Source organism: Pseudorasbora parva, chromosome 23 (genome assembly GCF_024679245.1).
Source record: "Pseudorasbora parva isolate DD20220531a chromosome 23, ASM2467924v1, whole genome shotgun sequence".
NCBI lineage: Eukaryota > Metazoa > Chordata > Actinopteri > Cypriniformes > Gobionidae > Pseudorasbora > Pseudorasbora parva.
Window position 1 is genome coordinate 9,078,773 of NC_090194.1, and position 18,630 is coordinate 9,097,402.

Here is an 18,630-nt window from a genome sequence, read left to right on the forward strand (position 1 = left end):
CGGACCAATGAAATCATCAGGACGGGCTTTAGACGATGATGGACAGATGATAAACAGTAACGTAATCATGCACGTCATCAAAGGGGCTTGGATTATATTTTTGCGAATCCTAAATGGAGAGCTTGTTTGTATATGCATTCACCTTCACAATTTCTCTTAGAAATGATGATCATGTTGGATAATTACTCTGTGTATCATTAAATTGTTTTATTTTTTTATAACACCGGCAAAGATTGTGTATTCCAGCCTGATTTCATAAAATGTGTGTTATTTTGGCAAGGTTGCCTGCTAAACTTTGCACTCATGGGTCTATATATCACATAATAGTCGCTTCAACCCGCGGACATAGAAAACAACCCGCAGGGGAAAAAACGCGGACTTGGCAACACAGTGCAGTTGAACTCTGTTGACATTTGACGATTCGTCGCTTCGTTGCTCTGATTGGTTGTAGGTCTATCCAATTGATGTCTTTCCTGGTTCGGTTGAAAAACACGCCTCATAATCTCAGCCAAATGGAGCAGTTTCAGACTCATATTCTGACTAGAATTGAGTATGACCATGTCAGGCTAACACAAAGTGGTAGGCCACTTCAAATGTTTCAAAAAAGTGTTCACAGTTTGCAGAAGTCACTAACTTTCTGCAGAATCAATAACTATAGACCTCCAAACTTTGTGTGGCCTTCAGATTATCTCAAGAACAGTGCGTAGAGAGCTTCATGGAATGAGTTTCTATGGCCAAGGAGCTGCATCCAAGCCTTCACCAAGTGCAAAGCAAAGTGTTCGATGCAGTGGCGTAAAGCACGCCATCACTGGACTCTAGAGCAGTGGAGACGTATTCTCTAGAGTGACCAATCACGCTTCTCTGTCTGGCAATCCGATGGACGAATCTGGGTTGGGGTGGTTACCAGGAGAACAGTACTTGGCTGACTGCATTGTGCCAAGTGTAAAGTTTGTTAGAGGAAGGATTGTGGTGTATGTTTGTTTTTCAGGGGTTGGACTTGGCCTCTTAGTTCAAGTGAAAGGAACTCTTAATGCTTCACCATACCAAATACATTTTGGACAATGTCATGCTTCCATCATTGTGGGAGCAGTTTGGGTATAGCCCCTTCCTGTTCCAACATGACTACACATCAGTGCACAAAACAAGGTCCATGGATGAGTGAGTTTGGTGTGGAGGAACTTCACTGGCCTGCATAGAGTCCTAACCTCAACCCAACAGAACACCTAAGGGATGAATTAGAGTGGAGACTGTGAGCCAGGCCTTCTTGTCTAACATCAGTGTCTGACCCATTGACTGTAAAAAAAAATATGGACGACACGACTTCATCTGTTTCTGCTGACCAGAGTTAAAGCTTCCTAGACGCGCCGCACAGTGCTGACATCTTGGGACCGGAGTCTGCACAGTAGTGAATTCAGGACCGAAGTCTGCGCAGTAGAAAGCAGGACGTACAGCCGCAATATCAAAAACCCGCCCACATGCTCACAGATGCAGGACAATTAATTATGCTGGTGTGAAATAAACAGTTATGGAAATGTAGAAATTAAAGCTAAAGCTCCAATCTGCTCCCAAAAGTCCTCAAAAAGTCCGTTAGTGCCTCAGTGACAACTTCACTCAGAGAAGCCGTCCATCTCAGCTGTCGATCATGACGTCACACCCCCAGTTTTTATAGCATCAAATAACTAACTAAAACTATTTTAAAAAAGAACACTTGAAATGAAATCATTGTGATGATAATTGCCTAAAATGACAAAAAATAACTTTGGGGGAAAATATTTGAAGTGTAATTTGATTGTTTAGTTTACCTCACGTCCATTAGAAAACACGGAGGGGCGGCTATACTGGGACCGGCCACCTGGGGGTGATTGAGGGGCTAGGCTTCAGATTCTGAGAGGAGTGCTGCAGGCTTGGTCTGACCTCACAAATGCGCTTCTATAAGAATGGTCCTAAATTCTAATAAAAACACTCCTAAATATTGTGGAAAGCCTTCCCAGAAGAGCTGAAGCTGTTATAGCTGCAAAGGGTGGGCAGACTCCATATTGAACCGTACCGATTAAGAATGGGATGTCATTAGTTCATGTAAAGGCAAACATCCCAAAACCTTTGGCAATATAGTGTATCTGTAATTATCTTTGAGCAGTTTTCATACTACAATATAAATAAATAGATTAACGTGCTCCTATGTATTTTTCAGATATTACATTTTACATGTTATAGCTGTTTGTGAAGGTAAAATGTCCGCACATTTTCAAAAATCAAAGCACATGATAAATGGGTTTTATTATAATTTTGTAAACATTTAGAAGGTGTAATTTTATAAACACCTAATTAGCAAAACATTTCTTCACAGGACCTAAAAATGTTTCATTTGAGCAGCAACAGTTCTGCTGCATCAGCATTTCGCAGCATGTCAAATCTGACTCCTCTGAGGAAAGGTAGATTGGATCTCACTTTTTTTCCTTGAGAAAGTTAACTTTTTTTGTATTTATCTTCACTTTTCTTTTGAGCTTGATGTTTACATCTGGTATTAAGATCTGTGGTCTCTAGTACAGCTATTTGTGATCCGCTGTAGTATAAACATAGATGTGACTCAGACAACAGCAAAGGATCGCCTTTTCACCTGTCAATCATCCTTTGTGCTACCACAACCCAGACATTGCTATAGGTGCACAAAGCACTTTACACGCTGCTAATCACAGGAACAAGTTGTTAACCCCTTACCATTCCTGTAAAAATAGCCTTAAACACCTAGAAAAAGGCATACTCAAAGTAAACTGCGTTTAGACCGTTACGCCGCATTCACACGGGGCGTAGGCGTTAACGCTTGACGGAGGGCGTGGCTGAAGCTGGGTGCTGACGCGATCGTCATAGTGACAACAGCCAATCACATTAACTTGCCGCTTGGACCAAAACACAACACAAAAAAGCACATTTTTTGGTTGTATGTGCGAGTGCGATTGCCCGTGTAGTTGTTGTCAGCGCACTGCACAGGTGCACGAAGCTGTTAAGTACATTAAATCCTGAAAAAGCGCCGACAGCGGGAAGAATATCACGTAGTGGTCCAGGAGCTGCGTCTGGATTTTTAACGGTCTATGGTCTGGATGGTTCACGGAGCAGTAATGAACGCAATTGGCTAGTGTCTGCTGTAGGATATTTGCATACGGCGATCTGATTGGATGACGCCTGCGCTGGCGCTTGAAAAGTTGAGAATTCTTCAACTTCTGCCGCTTGCAACGCGAGTGAAGCGCCGCGACGGAACCCACAATTCAGTTCGGCAACGGATGATGTCACCCATTCAAAGTAAATGGGAAGCGTTAACGCCTACGCCCCGTGTGAATGCGGCGTTAGTGCCTCGGTGACAACTTCACTCAGAGAAGACGTCGATCTCTGCTGTCAATCATGATGTCACCCCCCCCCCCATTTTTATAGTATACTATATAATAATAATAATAATAATAATAATAATAATAATAATAATAATAATACATTTTATTTATAATGCACTTTATATTAAACAAAATCTCAAAGTGCTAAAATAGTATAGTATCAAATAACTAACTAAAACTCAACTTATTTTTAAAAAATAACACTTGAAATGAAATCATCGTAATGATAACTGCCTTCAAAAAATATTTTAAGTGTAATTTTATTGTTTAGTTTGCCTCGCGTCCATTAGAAAACACAGAGGGGCGGCTATACTGGGACCGGTCACCGGGGGGCGATCGAGGCGCGAAATTCTGTATCTGAGAGGGAGACTGCAGCGGCCATTTTAAAAATCAACGACTCAAAAATTTTCCCGCTGCTTTGTCATTGCATATTCTGCATACAGAAGATTTGTTTTCTCTGCCCGCTTTTTGGAAATGTTACTACAACATTCTGTGGATGTTTATGGATATATAAATTCGTTATGGACAAAATATGTCACCGAATTCGGATTGCCTGGACTCTTTAGAGTGCAACTACACCGTTTTTGTTGGAATGTGATTGATCAGTGATCTAACAGGGGTCTTCATAGGTGAGTTCATTCAGTTTTATTGGCGTTTTTTCTGTTGTTGGTGTTCTGACAAAGACACTGATTGTACCTGCTGTGTTTATTGCATTGAAAGAGTTTAAATCATTCGAATCACAAGAATCTTAGCTTTTCAAAGATTATGTGGCATGCTTGGCTTTTATGTTGTGATTTGTTGTGTGTCATGAATATTTTAAAAGCAAAATGGCGACTTACCGTTGGTCTGACAACTAACGTTATCTGGTTAAACTAGCAAAAGTGGATCTGGAAAATAGGGCCCTGTGTGTTTCGTACCATTACTATGCAACTATTTGTGAAATGTCTGTCTGTCTGAACAAATTTGACAGTATAAAAGACAACGTTTTTATTTCAGTGATGTTTATTTTACCAAGACCTCATATTGATGTATCAGGGCTCGACATGAAGCATGTTCATGTAAATTGCGAGTGAAAAAAAAAAAAAATGCTTGTCCAAAAAAAAAAAGTTAGATTTTTGTGTTTGTGTTGTAACTTATTCTGAAGCAATATTCTCACCAGTGTTCAATCAGCTTTGACACCTTTTAAATCTGTATATTTGTGATATTTTTACCTTTTATAAAGGGCATTTTCCGTCTAATCTTATTAAATATAGGCTATGCTTCAGGTTTCATATTATATTCTTAAATTTGATCTACATTAAATAAAAATAAGACACTATATGGCTGTTACCAATCAAATTAAATAATTTACACTGAAAAGTACACCTGCATTACTTAATAAATAATAATAAAGATCTGTATTTTTTAATAAACAAGAGAAATGTTGAAAAATATATGAAACTAAACCACCAGTAGGTGGCAGCAGGTGAGTCTTCATTCATTCAAATGACTGATTCATTCAGAATGAGGCCCTGTCCCAAATGGCACCCTAAACCCTTATGCTGCATCCCAATTCGCCTACTTATACTACGTCCTAAAAGTATGTACTCTTTTTGTGAAGAAAAGGTATATACTTTTGAGAGTGTAGCAGAAAAGTATGCAAGCTTCGGGACATACTACTTCGCCATCTTTAACGGACTCTGTTGCTTAGTTACGTGCATCCCGTCACCGTTTATCTGCCCTGTCAATCATCGTCAGATTCGTCACAGTTCAAATCCTCCACATTCAGAATAATCTCCTACCATATCGGAGAGAAATGTAGCCGCACGTTGGTCTTCCATGTGTGGGTCTTTGTGGGTCAGAGACTCTCCTCATGTGTTTGCAGTTTAAATATAATGATGCATTTGAAAGTTAATGGCCAAACGTGTCATTAAAAAAGTTCACAATGCTGCTGCAGGTGAAATATAATGTGGACAACACTGAATAAATATATTTTTGACGGGTAAAATATTGATAGTTGGTCACTCAAACCCCTTTATCTTAACTTCTCTACTTAACGTCGAACTTGCACAGCCATCATGTTTGTAGTTTTTTAACGTTTTTTATCCGCGTTTGTAGTTCTAATCAAATCCTCGTCCAACTCGCAATGGGTTGTGGGCAATATCAGCCGTTAGAGTGCCCATCGATCCATACTACGAATTTGGACCGGAAATAGTAAACCATCCGGGAATCTTTGGAATACTCTTTTCAACATACTACGATTTGGGACATACTAATTCTATTTTCGAATACTATTTAGGATGGATAGTATGCGAATTGGGACGCAGGGTTAGTCTTCCTCTGAGTCCAAACTTTCACGATGTAATGCCGCAGCCGGGTAGAAGTCCTATGCGTAGCTCGCAAACTCGCGGGCTCAGCTGCAGTGCCCATCAAGGGCTGCATCGTGTGCATTTCACACTTTAAAGGTCCTGTTCTTTGCATGTTTTCGAAGCTTTGATTATGTTTACAGTGTGCAATATAACATGAGTTCATGTTTTGCTTGTAAAAAAACAGTATTTTTCTCACAATTTACTTATCTGTACACCGCTGTTTTCTCTGTCCTAAAAACGGCCTGATGATTTCCTTGTTCTATGAAGTCCCTCCTTCAGAAACACGTAACGATCTAATTCATTGGGCCAGCGCTTCCCGTGTTGTGATTGGACAGCAGCTTAGCGCACCTTGCCCGGAAAGGTCCCGCCTCTTACCATAACGGGGAGATGCAAGCGCTGAATGCGCTCTCTTCTCCACGTGGGAGAGCAACAAGACCACGCCCCCTATTTTGCGTGTTCTTGTGGGCGGAGGGTTAGTCAACAAATGGTTCTAGTGACGTCATTCATGCAAAGAAGTGCAGAGGTGTAGTCCAAACCGGCCGTTCGCTGTAGGCTTAGAAAGAGAACTTCCGTTAAATAAAATATCTCGCTTTGAACTTTGAGCTTTATAATTTTACATGTATTATTTATGCTCTAACAGCGACATTACACACTAACTAAAGTTTTAAAGATGGAATCGTGAAGAACGGGACCTTTAAAGTGTGAAAAAATCGTACAGATTTACTGTTAATTTACTTTATATCATCTATCACTTATTTTTGCACGTTGTCACTAGTGATCAAACCGCATACTTGAGACAAGTTAACTTGTGAAACTCACAGCAGCACCACACACACTTTTCCCTGTGATATCCTTCGGGCTGAACCCAAGCAGCCGTCTGTTGATTTACTGCTTGGATATGCTGATTGTTTATTATACTAAGAGAGACACAATTTGACTGGTAATCATCAGCTTATTAAACAGAACGAGTTATCTGAAACTGCCTTTTAGTCTTCCTTTGACCAAGCTATGATTTTAATTTTAATTATTTTCTATTGACCAGCCTTCTCCCTCTCTCACACTCCTCTCATCTTCTCAGCGTGAGGTATGAAGCAGTCCAGCGTGACACTGCAGCTAATCCATGTTTAATCATTTTTCACATGATCTATTTCTGACTTTGTCATGCATGGTGCCGGCCTGTGAACCCGACCCTGTGATGATGGGTTAGAGAAGACATCGGGAAGAGGCCTCTGCTTTTCCTCACAAATATTACACTGTGGCTTTTGAAGCAGTGCCAGTCTAACATTATATGTTTCTAGTTTTGGATGGGCAGGATAAACCATTTATTCTATACAGCCCAAACCTGGATTAAATCGTGTAGTGAAATGAAGGCCCTACCTACACCATACTAATACATTTTATGCAATGGAGTAAAATAGACTAGATTAGGCAGAAAAAAAAAGAAAATGGAGCTGTTACACAGGTCCATAGAGGATAAAAATATTCATGTCCAAAAAATGTCATCAAATTTGAAGCTTGAGAGCTCAGACTTAAAGTTTGGTCTCATTTTAAAGAACACCCTTGGAAGATTATTATTGAAGTAAAAATGTATAGAGGTTTAAGTTAATGAAAATTATTCATGAACATTATTTTATGTTAAACGTGTATTTCATGAAACATGTTGAACTCTAAAACTGCTATAAAATAAAAGCCGTGATTCTAAATAAGTTGTATTCAAAATTTGAGGTTGAGGTCTCAAAAAAGGTTTTGTTTGGGCACAGTGCAATTATTTTCCCATTAGATGCCAGCAAAGCTCCACTGGTGTCACATGGTGGTTGGATATTTTTGATTTAGTTTTTCTCCCTCAACTTTTACACACACAATCTTTTTATTACACAAATACAAACCAAACACTGACATCTATACCGACACACCCACACAATTATAGCTGCATATTTTATACTATTGGCTCTATAATATGCAGAAGCAGAAAACCTGAATAAAATGAGTAGGCCTGTTTGCTTTATAAGCCAAATATAAGAGAATGCTCCATCTGGTAAAAATAGTACAAATTAGAATTTTGAAGCCTTGTCAACTGAATGAAAGCCTGTTTACAAAGACTGTATCATTTAATAGTTAAATGGCCCTGGGATTAAAAATTACAGTTTTAATGGGTTTCAATCAAGTGACAACCTTCAGGTCTCTCTCTCTTAAAGCTAACACAGAAGTGACAAACTGACAAAAATCATCGACTGGCAGCTAGAGACAGGATCCAAAAGAATATCCGTATATGTTAAAATGCCCGACTTTACAGCAGAAAAAAATATGTTTATAGCCTGGTACAAAAAGTGATTTTAGTCTGTACAACTAATTTTGCCCTTCATGACAACTGTAAGGGGGGTGAAAGTTTTTATTATTATTATTATTACTTTTATTATTCGTTTAAATTATTTGAAGCATTAAAGTTCTGCATTATTAAGGGGGTTGCCACTTGAGTGACAGGTGGATTGATGCAGCTGTCACTACTATGAATGGAGGATGAGATTCTGAAGCTCAAAAAAGTGCATCCATCCATCATAAAAGATATCCACTAGTTCCATGGGGGTTAATAAAAAGTGAAGCGGCGTTTTTGTGTAAGAAAAATATCCATATTTAAAACTTTAAAAACTAAAATAACTAGCTTCCGGCAGATGACCTACGCAAGTCGACTTGGGCCAAATGTGATGTAGGACCAACGTAAGCTTTACTCTCGCTTAAGCTTTAAGTGCTCTCGCACTTCAAAAAAATATGGCTGGGCAAAAAACTCAAGCTCCTCGTCTCATATATCCAAATCCTCCAGCATTTCTCTTTAAAAATTCTCATTTTAGACTTCTAGTTCATATTTTGTTTTGTATTCTCTGCGCTTCTGCATTCGGCAGTACGTCATGCGTCAGGTCAGGGATTACTATTTTGCAGAAAAATCGATGCTTACGGCCGCCTGTTGGAAGCTAGTTATTTTAGTTTATAAAGTTTTAAATATGGATATTTTCTTGCAAACATTCACATCAGACATTCTTTTATTAATCCCCCAGAGCTGTAAAAAAATGTTTTTATGATGGGTCGATGTGCTTTTTTTGGGCTTTAAAATCTCATCCTCCATTCATTGCCATTAAAAGTCTTGGAAAAGCCAGGGCATTATTTAATATATTTCTGAATGTATTCGTCTGAAAGAAGAAGAAACGAATGACTTGAGCTATCATGGCTGGGTGAACTATCCCTTTAAGGTCCTGAGTGTAACTGTTTTGTGTTACTAGTGTGAAATGGATTTATTAAAGGTGAATAGGGATGAAATAGTAAAATTCCAATAAAAATACACACTTGTGCCAAAATTTATGCAGTTGGCATGAACATAGTCAAAGCGATAAAAAGGAGAAAAAATAGAAAGACATGGGACTCGAGAGCAGTTGTTTTGAGGAAACATGAAGACATGACTTATGAACTAATTAGCCATATACTAAAACCCTCTTGTAGTGCTATTATTTTCTTGCCATTAAGTTACTGTATTAAGACAAGGCAAATACATCGAGGTGGTAATGGTCTTGTTCAGTACACATGCAAAGCTAATGAACATTTAAAGTGCTCTCCTGGAACGCTGCCATTGAAATTAGATTGAAAATATTTCTTGCCCTGCTGCTTATATTGTGACTTTATATGAGATTCTAAAACGGGCAAAAGATACTGTATCTAAAAAAAAATGCTGCTGTGTAATTAGCCTTTTTGACATTTCTGAAAAAAAAAAAAAACTCCAACTGTATATTTGCATAAACGTCGATCTGCTGTTTCAAGTTGTGGGTTTGCATTTCTGTTTTGTTTACCACGACCTGCGAGTTACATCCAGTGTAAACCACAGAACCACAGAAGTAAAACTTTGGCTTGGCGGAAAATGAGAGCTGATGCTTTCTGTTTTTGGTCTCAAAGTTCCTCCCCCGTATTATCAAACGCAGAGGCTGAGGAGCGAAACCCGAGACTAAAATCGGCATCGAGACCCAATTTCACATTAGTTCTTCTCATTGAACAACACAAGCATCCCGCAAGTCTTGTTTGCTTCTGTCAAGGGATGTTCCTCTCACAATTGTTTCTTTGTCCAAAGCCAGAGCTGTAGTATATGATTATACTGGCTGGGGAAACATGCAAGTGAATTCAAGAGACTGTAATTAGGGGCGCTGCAGTTGCACCACGGATATAAAACACAACCCGAAACCACACAGAGCTGAAATTTTCCAGTAGTTCTATCCAAGTTCATATGTTATCGTAGTCTATAAGCACAGAGAAGGCAATTGCTCCTCCTGTCATCTGCTCTGTGTTCATCGCAGTGACCAGATCTGGCCTGACATGTTTGGGTCGGGCGTTTTAAAGTGCTTATTCAATCATTTATAAGGGGAGGGAAAAGATGAGTGGTTGTTCGTCTCAAAGTGTTTCTTTTTTTCTTAAAAAAAAAAAAAAAACACATATGAGATATCAGTAGGTGGCTTGCAAGAGGATGCTGGGAAGTCATTTTCCACAGCGTGCTCTTGGTTTATCTCAGTGTGAAGGCAGATAGACAAGTTTGATTTTCAAGGCAAAAAGGGCAGCGTTTTTTCTCATTTAAATGCAATACAAAAGAGCTTTTTCATATACCTAGAACAGTTTTTCACTGCATCAGAGGGAAGTCATAGGGAAAAAATGCACAAGAATATTAATCAAATAAATGCATAAAAGAAGTGATTTGATGTAATTCCAAAAGCATGGCACTGTAAAAAGCAGGCTGTGTTCTAAATACAAACTCTGAGATGTTTGTTTTATCATAAGAATTATGACAGACACTGTAGTGTTTATAATTGGCTTAAAAAGATGGATAAAATGACTCAGACTGTGTTTGTGACTCATTCTGTGAAATATGGGTAAAATTATTTGAACTCAGCTGATTGGCTGAGATTGTAGATCATTTAATGAGACATTTCATTGTGACATGCTGTGTTATATGTTCCTAGCATTTTCTTAAGAACATTTCTAATGAATAAATGTAGTAACTTGTTTCTGACGGGAACATGATATTAGCATTAGCTTCTGTTGTACCTGAACGTGTTCTTCATTAGAGTAACACGCAGCATTTCGCATACACCATTTTATTAAAGGTGCACTATGTAGTATTTTTGCAGTAAAATATCCAAAAAAACACTAGGTTAGTGATATATTTTGTTCAGTTGAGTTCTTACAATATCCCAAATGTTTCCAACTATTTGTAAATTGTGGGAAAATCTGTCTGAGTCCTATTCTTTTCCACCGGCTGTGAGGCGTAGACCACATGTCCCAAGATTCTGAGATCAAACTTGGCGTCATCAAACTAGACCTTTGTTTTGAATAGCCCTCTAGTGGATGGAACAATTAATGCAGTCTTCATTTGTTCATTTATTCTTTCTTTCTTTCCTTCCTTCTTTCAAGGAAACGGCAAACCGCACAGCATTATTTTAAAGAAAATCAAGTATCGGCCACAAGAATATTTTACTGGTGAATCCAGGCGTCCATTCCAGCAGTATGGAGTGAATTATGTAGCCAGACATCTTCACAGAGGTTCCAGAAAGAATATAAATACAGCCCTGCGCTGACATGCTGTTTTGGTTTAGCAGTGATCCCCTGCTTAACTGGGATCCTTCAGAAAATCCCTTCATACCTCTTTTCATTCATCATGTTGATGTCTAACATGTGAATGCTGTCGACTACCAAAAGGACTGTTGTGAGGAGACACAAACAAAGATTTGTCCTTTGCATCCTAGCCTACCACTTCATAAAAAGGTCAAAGCCAGCTGTTATTCAGCAGTGAAGTTCATTGAGCTTTTTGCTACATTAAATCCCGCTGTTGATTCCTCCAGTCTGTGTAGCTTTATTAGAATTAGGCACCATCAACATCGCTCATCTTGCAGCCTGCGACGGGATCCTTGTACTTCTGCTTCCTAAGCTGAAATGTGAGTGCCTAATAAGTCAGGCATCAGGAGAAGTAGCCTTGATCAGAAAAAGATGTTCAGTGCCTTGTGCAGTACTATACTCCATCTAAAACTAGTAAACATAATTTTGCTAATTCTGTTATCATTATTATGCTTGCAGTTTTATGAGCTTATATTAAAGCTGAATACAATATTTTTCAAAGTATTTTGTAGCACAACAGGACCCTTAGCAAGTAGCCCTTTAGCGGTTAAAAAAACAAAACTGCATGCAATTTCTGGAAGTAGCCTACTCTGTTTTGGTTTTGCTCTGGCTTTACATGCCTGTGAAGATGAATATGGTTATCCTACTGCTCATAAAACATTCACTACGTTTAAGATATAACCAGTTTAGATGAAAACTTTACTGTAGCTTTACCCATTAATAGAAAAGACATGGTACTTTCTTGAAAATAAATTCTAGGATAGCACTACAGCAACCCATAATAAAATGACCCTTCAGAATAGTTAATGTTTTACAATCAACTCTGTTACAGAGCTACATATGACAGTTTATCTGTTCAATAAAATATCTTGCTCACCTGATAATTAATAAATACGCCATCTCCAACTTTTTAGCTCGTTTTTTTTTTTGTGCTAACTATCCTATGCCACTCACATAGCGTCAAATTAGCTGGAGCAACTGTTCTCTAGGTACTGATATGATGAGACGTGCACGAACGAGATGCAAGTACACTGTTTGGAAGAAAAAAATTGATGGTGTATATTCATAACGACCTAACTTTGTGCACTGGTGCGCAGTCATATTGGAACAGGAAGGAGCTAACCCCAAACTGTTCTCTCAAAGTTGGGAGCATGAAATTGTCCAAAATTTCTTGGTATGCTGAAGCATTAAAGGCTTACTTCAGCGCTTAGCATATGGCTTTGTATCAGTATAAACCCTGGAGTATATTCAATTTATTGTGCCCCCCCCCCCCATATCCCCTGTGAGACAAGAGATTTATGCATTTTATTTCTAGAAAAATTCCTCCGATGACGATTTTTGCATCATCAGAGGATTTTTTTTGCCATATGCTAAAGACTAAAGCCAGCAGAGGGAGCTATTTCCACATGTTTTCAACTCAAGCATTGGCGGTGGGATCTCACACACAGCTCAGCTCGCAGCCTCAGGCATTCATGTAAACGGAGCTATGTGGAGCAAAGTGTTTAAACTTATGTAATTAATTCCTATGAAAGTTAAGCTTCCAAAGGCATGAAATAAAAACGCACCAGACTGAACACATGCTGTGATTGTATGCTGCGACTCGCGAGCACGTTTACCTCAGCTCTCATCACGAGAGCTCATTCATGACGGTGAATGTAATCTGACTCTTGCAGCATTTGTGCTGTGACACTCGCTCGACGACTCACTCATTATATTGAACAGACATATTCAGTTTTTAATTGTAGTGTCTGTTCTTTAACTGAACTGATTTTGTGATAATTAACACAGTGGGCAAATTATCCAGTAATCTAGTAGTGGTGCCTTTGGAATGGCCTCGTAGGGTAGCAAAGTTTTCTTGGAATTGTTGTCTTTCATCACCATGAGACAAAAATACATTTACAGTCTAGATACATTTACATTTTCTAGACAAAAATACAGTCTAGAAAGCTATTTCTACTACATTAATGGCCCAGTTTAAATACAGATTTGTCTTTCCAGTGCTGAAGTACCCCTTTAAGAGTTCCTTTTACTGGAACTAAGGGACCAACCCCAACCCCTGAATAACAACCCCACACCATAACCCCCCTCCACCAAACTTTACACTTGACACACTGCAGTCAGGCAAGAACTGATCTCCTGGCAACCGGCAACAGACGCGTCCTTCGTATTGCCAGACAGAGAAGTGATTTGCCACTCCAGAGAACACGTCTCCACTGCTCTAGAGTGCAGTTTCGATGTCCTTTACACCAATGCATCCAGCACTTTGCATTGCACTTGGAGATGTAAGTATTGGATGCAGCTGCTCGGGCTTGGCCATAGAAACCTATTCCATGAAGCTCTCTGCGCACTGTTCTTGAGCTAATCTGAAGGCCACAAAAATTTGGAGATCGGTGCTATTGTCTCTGCAGAATGTTGGCAACTTCTGCACACCGCATTTTAGCATGCACTGACACCGCTCTGTGATTTTTACGTGCCCTACCACTTCGTGGCTGAGTTGCTGTTTTTCCTAATTGCTTCCACTTTGTTATAATACCACTAACAGATGACCATGGAATATTTAGTAGTAAGGAAATTTCATGAATGGACTTATTGCACTGTTGGCAACCTATCATAGTACCATGCTTGTTTTCACTGAGCTCCAGAGAGCGACCCATTCTTTCACAAATGTTTGTAGAAGCATCTGCATGCCTAGGTGCTTGATTTTATACACCTGTGGACATGGAAAAGTGCTATAATGTGAAATGGGAATGTTTTACTTTTATCAGTGTATTTCAGGTGTATTTTGATGCCGAAGTCTGGAGTAATGCTGCTGAAAATTCAGCTTTGCCATCATTGGAAGACATTTAATTTTAAAATGTATTAAAATAAAATACAGATATCTTAAATTGTAAGAAAATATGCAACCCAAGCATTTGAATGGTTGTGTACAGCCAGAAAAAAAGCTAATTATTTGAGCTTATTAATATTGACTTTGAACAAGTAAAAGGCAAACAAGATGGGCTAATTTATAACTTATCCAATATCCTCTTCAATTTAATTGAGAATGTTTCTAAAAGCTCATGTAGATGGCTCCAGCTCTTGGTGGGAGAATCCCACTATTTTCAGGCTGGAGAATATCAAAGCAATGGAAGTTGAGTGCGTCGAGGGACTGAGGAGACCAAGCTGTGAATTTGTGATTAAAGCAAGGTAAATGAGTCCATTAGAAGCAGAATAGCCCTGGAGACATGACAGGAGTAAATCATTGTGGCTAATTTCCTTCCCTCAAGGGCAGACCACAGAAAAAAAAAAGAGACAGAGAGGGAGAGAAATAACCGTTTGAGAAAATGATGGAGCTGAGGGCCTTTTCTGAAAGGACAGAGAAAACCAAAGCCATTCTGGCATTTGGTATTTCATAAACTCATTTAGATTTGGCAATTCCAAAGTTTATATTTCTCTGGTCTGTGGCTTTGTCTTATAGTGTCAGTATAATTATTCAGCACAGGAGCATTATGAGGACATTAACGTGGTCGCAGAAAGTCACAGATAGGGCTCGTATACAGCTAGCCCCAGCCGAGATCAGTTTTACCTGCCAACACTGGTAAATTGGTGCAGGTGTCGTACGGCCCAACCGACCACATTAATTCCTTTTTGACATATGCAAACCCCCAGCACATGGAAAAAGTACATGGTGGTATTAAAGGATGGAGCCCCGTCAGAGTAAATGCTCCATGTGTCCCAGCGGTGGGTGAACCTGGCAGCGTCCCCAGCAAATAGGTCTCCTCTACCCTGTCCGTCTGTTCCCCTGGCCCGTCCTCACGGCCTGTGTGCTGGGAACATTCCGTATGCTTGCACATAAGCACACATACACAGGTGTATGCATTATTAATATTAAAATATGAATTCTATAAATGTTTTCTAATGTTTATTTTTCAATTTGTATGGACTTTTTTTAAGCAAACACTTTAAAATACTTTTCAGTCAATTATGAATAACTGCTCATGATGAAAAAAGCAACACAATATTAACATTCTACTATTAACTAACAAGAAACTGATTAAGGAATTGGTAAGTAATAGTTTTCAGTTAAATGTGGTAGTTCACTATTAGCTAATCAATAACTACTAGTTATTTTCATACCTCCCAAGAACTACTACATTTTCAGAATTAATGAGAGTAATGCAATGTTTAATCATGTTTAATTCTAAAGTAAAGATCAGGGTAGCTTTCTAGTAATGATCGGGATGTGGGAAGATAACACTTAAGATAACATTTTCAATATGGATATTTTTCTTACACAAACGCATTGCTTAACTTAAGAAGGCCAGAAAGATGCACTTTGTAGGAAAAGTTTTTGCTGTAAAATATCCTAAAACCACCAGGCCAGTGTTATATATTTTGTTATGGATGGATGCAGTTTTTTGGGCTTCACCCTCATCCTCATCCATCTCATCCTCCATTCACTGCAGTTATAAAGCTTGGATTAGCCAGGATATTTTATATATATATATATATATATATATATATATATATATATATATATATATATATATATATATATATATATATATATATATATATATTTAACTCTGACTGTATTAGTCTGAAAGAAGAATGTCAAATGCACCTAGAAATGGCTTGAGGGTGAGGAAATCATGGGGTAATTTTCATTTTTGGGCGAACTATCCGTTTAAGTCATTGCTTGTGGGTTACCATAATCTTTACTTTAGAATGAATAATACATTTATACACATTAAAGACCTGTTTACATCAAGGGCGATAACTATTGTAAGGGTGGATCGCCTACAGTGGTTCAGGCTGCAGGGTTGCTGAACCGCTAAAGAAATGTTATCAGCAAGATTGTAGAAAACTGTACATTTCTTGTCTATTATCACCCACTTCACCTTATAAGAACGATGGCAATAAGCGCAGTTACAATAGCAAAATATGTGGGAGAGCATTGCTGTAACGTGATTATATTGTATTGCAAGTCAATACCGAATCAAAACTAGCTAGCACATCATTTTTAATTAAAAGAATTTAATGACAAAATCTGGTTATGGTTACACTTAAAATGGTTAAAAAATAGATGTATGAGATGACGACAACTCGTACTATTAAAGGGGTACTTCAGTGCTGGGAATATGAATCTGTATTTAAACTGGGTCATTCATGTAGTAGAAATGTGAAATTATTTTTCAATTTGGTGCTTTGTAGACTAAGAAAAGACAGAAAATGTATTTTTCTCTCATGGTGATGAAAGATGACAATTCCCAGAATACTTTGCTGCCCTACGAGGCCCCTCCTAAAGCCAACGCTACTGAATCACTTTCACTTTCCCACAGCGACCGCGTTCATTTTCATAAAATCAGATCAGTTAGAGAACAGACACTGCAATTAAAAACTGAACGTGTCTGTTCAATATAATGTGATTTAGCCGCTGAGGAAGTGTCAGCACAAACGGAGCAGGAGTCAGATTACATTCAGATCAATGAGCTGAATGAGCTCGTGATGAGACCTGAGATAAACACGTCCACGCTTGCGGCAGTTGTTCACAGCGCGCGTTCAGTCTGGCGCGTTTTCAGTTCATGCATTTGGAAGCGTAACTTTCATAGGAATTCATTTGGGAAGTTGAAAAACTCACTTTGCTCCGCACAGCTCCGTTTACATGAATGCCTGGAGCTGTGAGCTGAGTGCTGTGAGTGTGATCTCCATCCCTCATGCGCGGGTTGAAAACATGCGGAAATTGCTGCCTCTGCTGGCTGTAGTCTTTAGCCTCTGGCCAAAAATTCCTCCGATGACGCAAATTGCTCTAATAGTTCTAATAGTGATACAAAGCGATATGCTAATCTCTAAAGTAACCCTTTAATCATACTCAGCATGAATAGAATGTTACCTGAGGGATGAAAAGAGAGAGAGGGGAAGTGTAGAGAGAAAGAGACAGAGAGCAAAGAAGAGAAGAGCAGGCCCTGAGAAGAGAGTGAGAGCCAGAGAATCAAGAGACAGAGCAACCATTATAATCTTCTTGTATCTGTTTCTTGTGTGACTAAATCCACATGTGAGACATTTAATCTGACCAATCAGACAATTACATCTTCCCCCATTATAAAGGTGTGACACATTTTGGCCTATAGGCCTTCAACATCTCGTCTCTAGGAATTCCAAATGGCCCTTCTGGTGAGAAAGAAGGGGGTTGAAAACAGTAAAGCAAATGTCTTTGTTAAATTTCATATATCAAATATCTTAGATTTTTTTCAATCCTACAAAATATTATTTTATTTTTATAAATATATTATCTTTATAGTTATTGTCCTTGGTATGAACAGGCTTTAATTATGAGCCTGTATATATATACTAATTCTTTGTAGTCCTTTGGGAGGTATGAAAAAATAGTAGCTATTGATTAGCTAATAGTGAATGACCTCATTCAATTGTGCACTGTTAATTAGTTTATTTTTAATTTGCATTTACTAGAATTTTAATATTGTGTATCTAATTTGGTCTAGTGTAGTTTTTTTTTTATTAATGGCAGAACAGTATTCTAAAATGTTTCCCAGTACGGTTGTGGAGGAAAATGAGGTTCTGGGGGCGTATTACAGAAAGATCTTAACTTTAGAATTCTATCTTATCTGTTTGGTAACCATGGCAATTTCAGTTAGGACCACATTTAGGAAAAAGGCTATTACAGAATGACATTTCTTAAATGCATAATCTTATCTTAACTATGGATAGGAAACGGGTATTACAGAAGCATCCCAACTCAACAAAAAATCCTAAAAGTGTCTTGTGACAAAAAAAAGTGACAACCCCTGGTGTCCTAACATCAAACCTTTTTGAAATGCAGCGGTAAAAATCACAGTGCAAAAATGCTTTTTTAAGACCGTTACATGTACTAATTATATAAGATGAAAAGCAGCGATGTTTTGATGGTGGCAGTTCCTTTTGGAGGACCCAGAGGATCTGCTGCGCTTTGATGAAATGCTTGTCAATAATTACAGACTCCCAAGACACATGATTTTGCAGTTAGTTGACAAATTGCGACCAATATTACAGAGGCCAACGAGCCGTCACGGAGCATTAGCCTACTTGCATAAAGTTGCTTTGTCGCTGGACGTTCGATATTTGCAGTGTAGTCTTGTAACTCTCAATATACTTCTGAGCTGTAAAAACCAAACTCTGGTCAGGCCAATCACATCGTGATTCTCTTTGTCAAAAGAACAAAGAACGTGATTTCTGGGTGGAGAAGCGGCGAACAGACAACACCAGCGTCCTCTCCCCCACGT

At 38.6% G+C, this 18,630-nt stretch overlaps 1 protein-coding gene across 5 annotated transcripts in view; it reads left to right on the plus strand.

Moving 5' to 3' along the window:
• cadm2a (cell adhesion molecule 2a) overlaps positions 1–18,630 on the plus strand; it is a 604,121-nt gene that overhangs the window by 259,416 nt on the left and 326,075 nt on the right. Inside the window, exon 1 of one of the 5 annotated variants that reach the window (XM_067434032.1) lies at positions 3,754–4,012. The exons of the other annotated variants lie outside the window; for them this stretch is intronic. The gene's annotated coding sequence lies outside the window, so the exon portion shown is untranslated. Of the gene's footprint in view, positions 1–3,753; positions 4,013–18,630 lie in introns of those variants that run through there. 5 annotated transcript variants of the gene reach the window in all.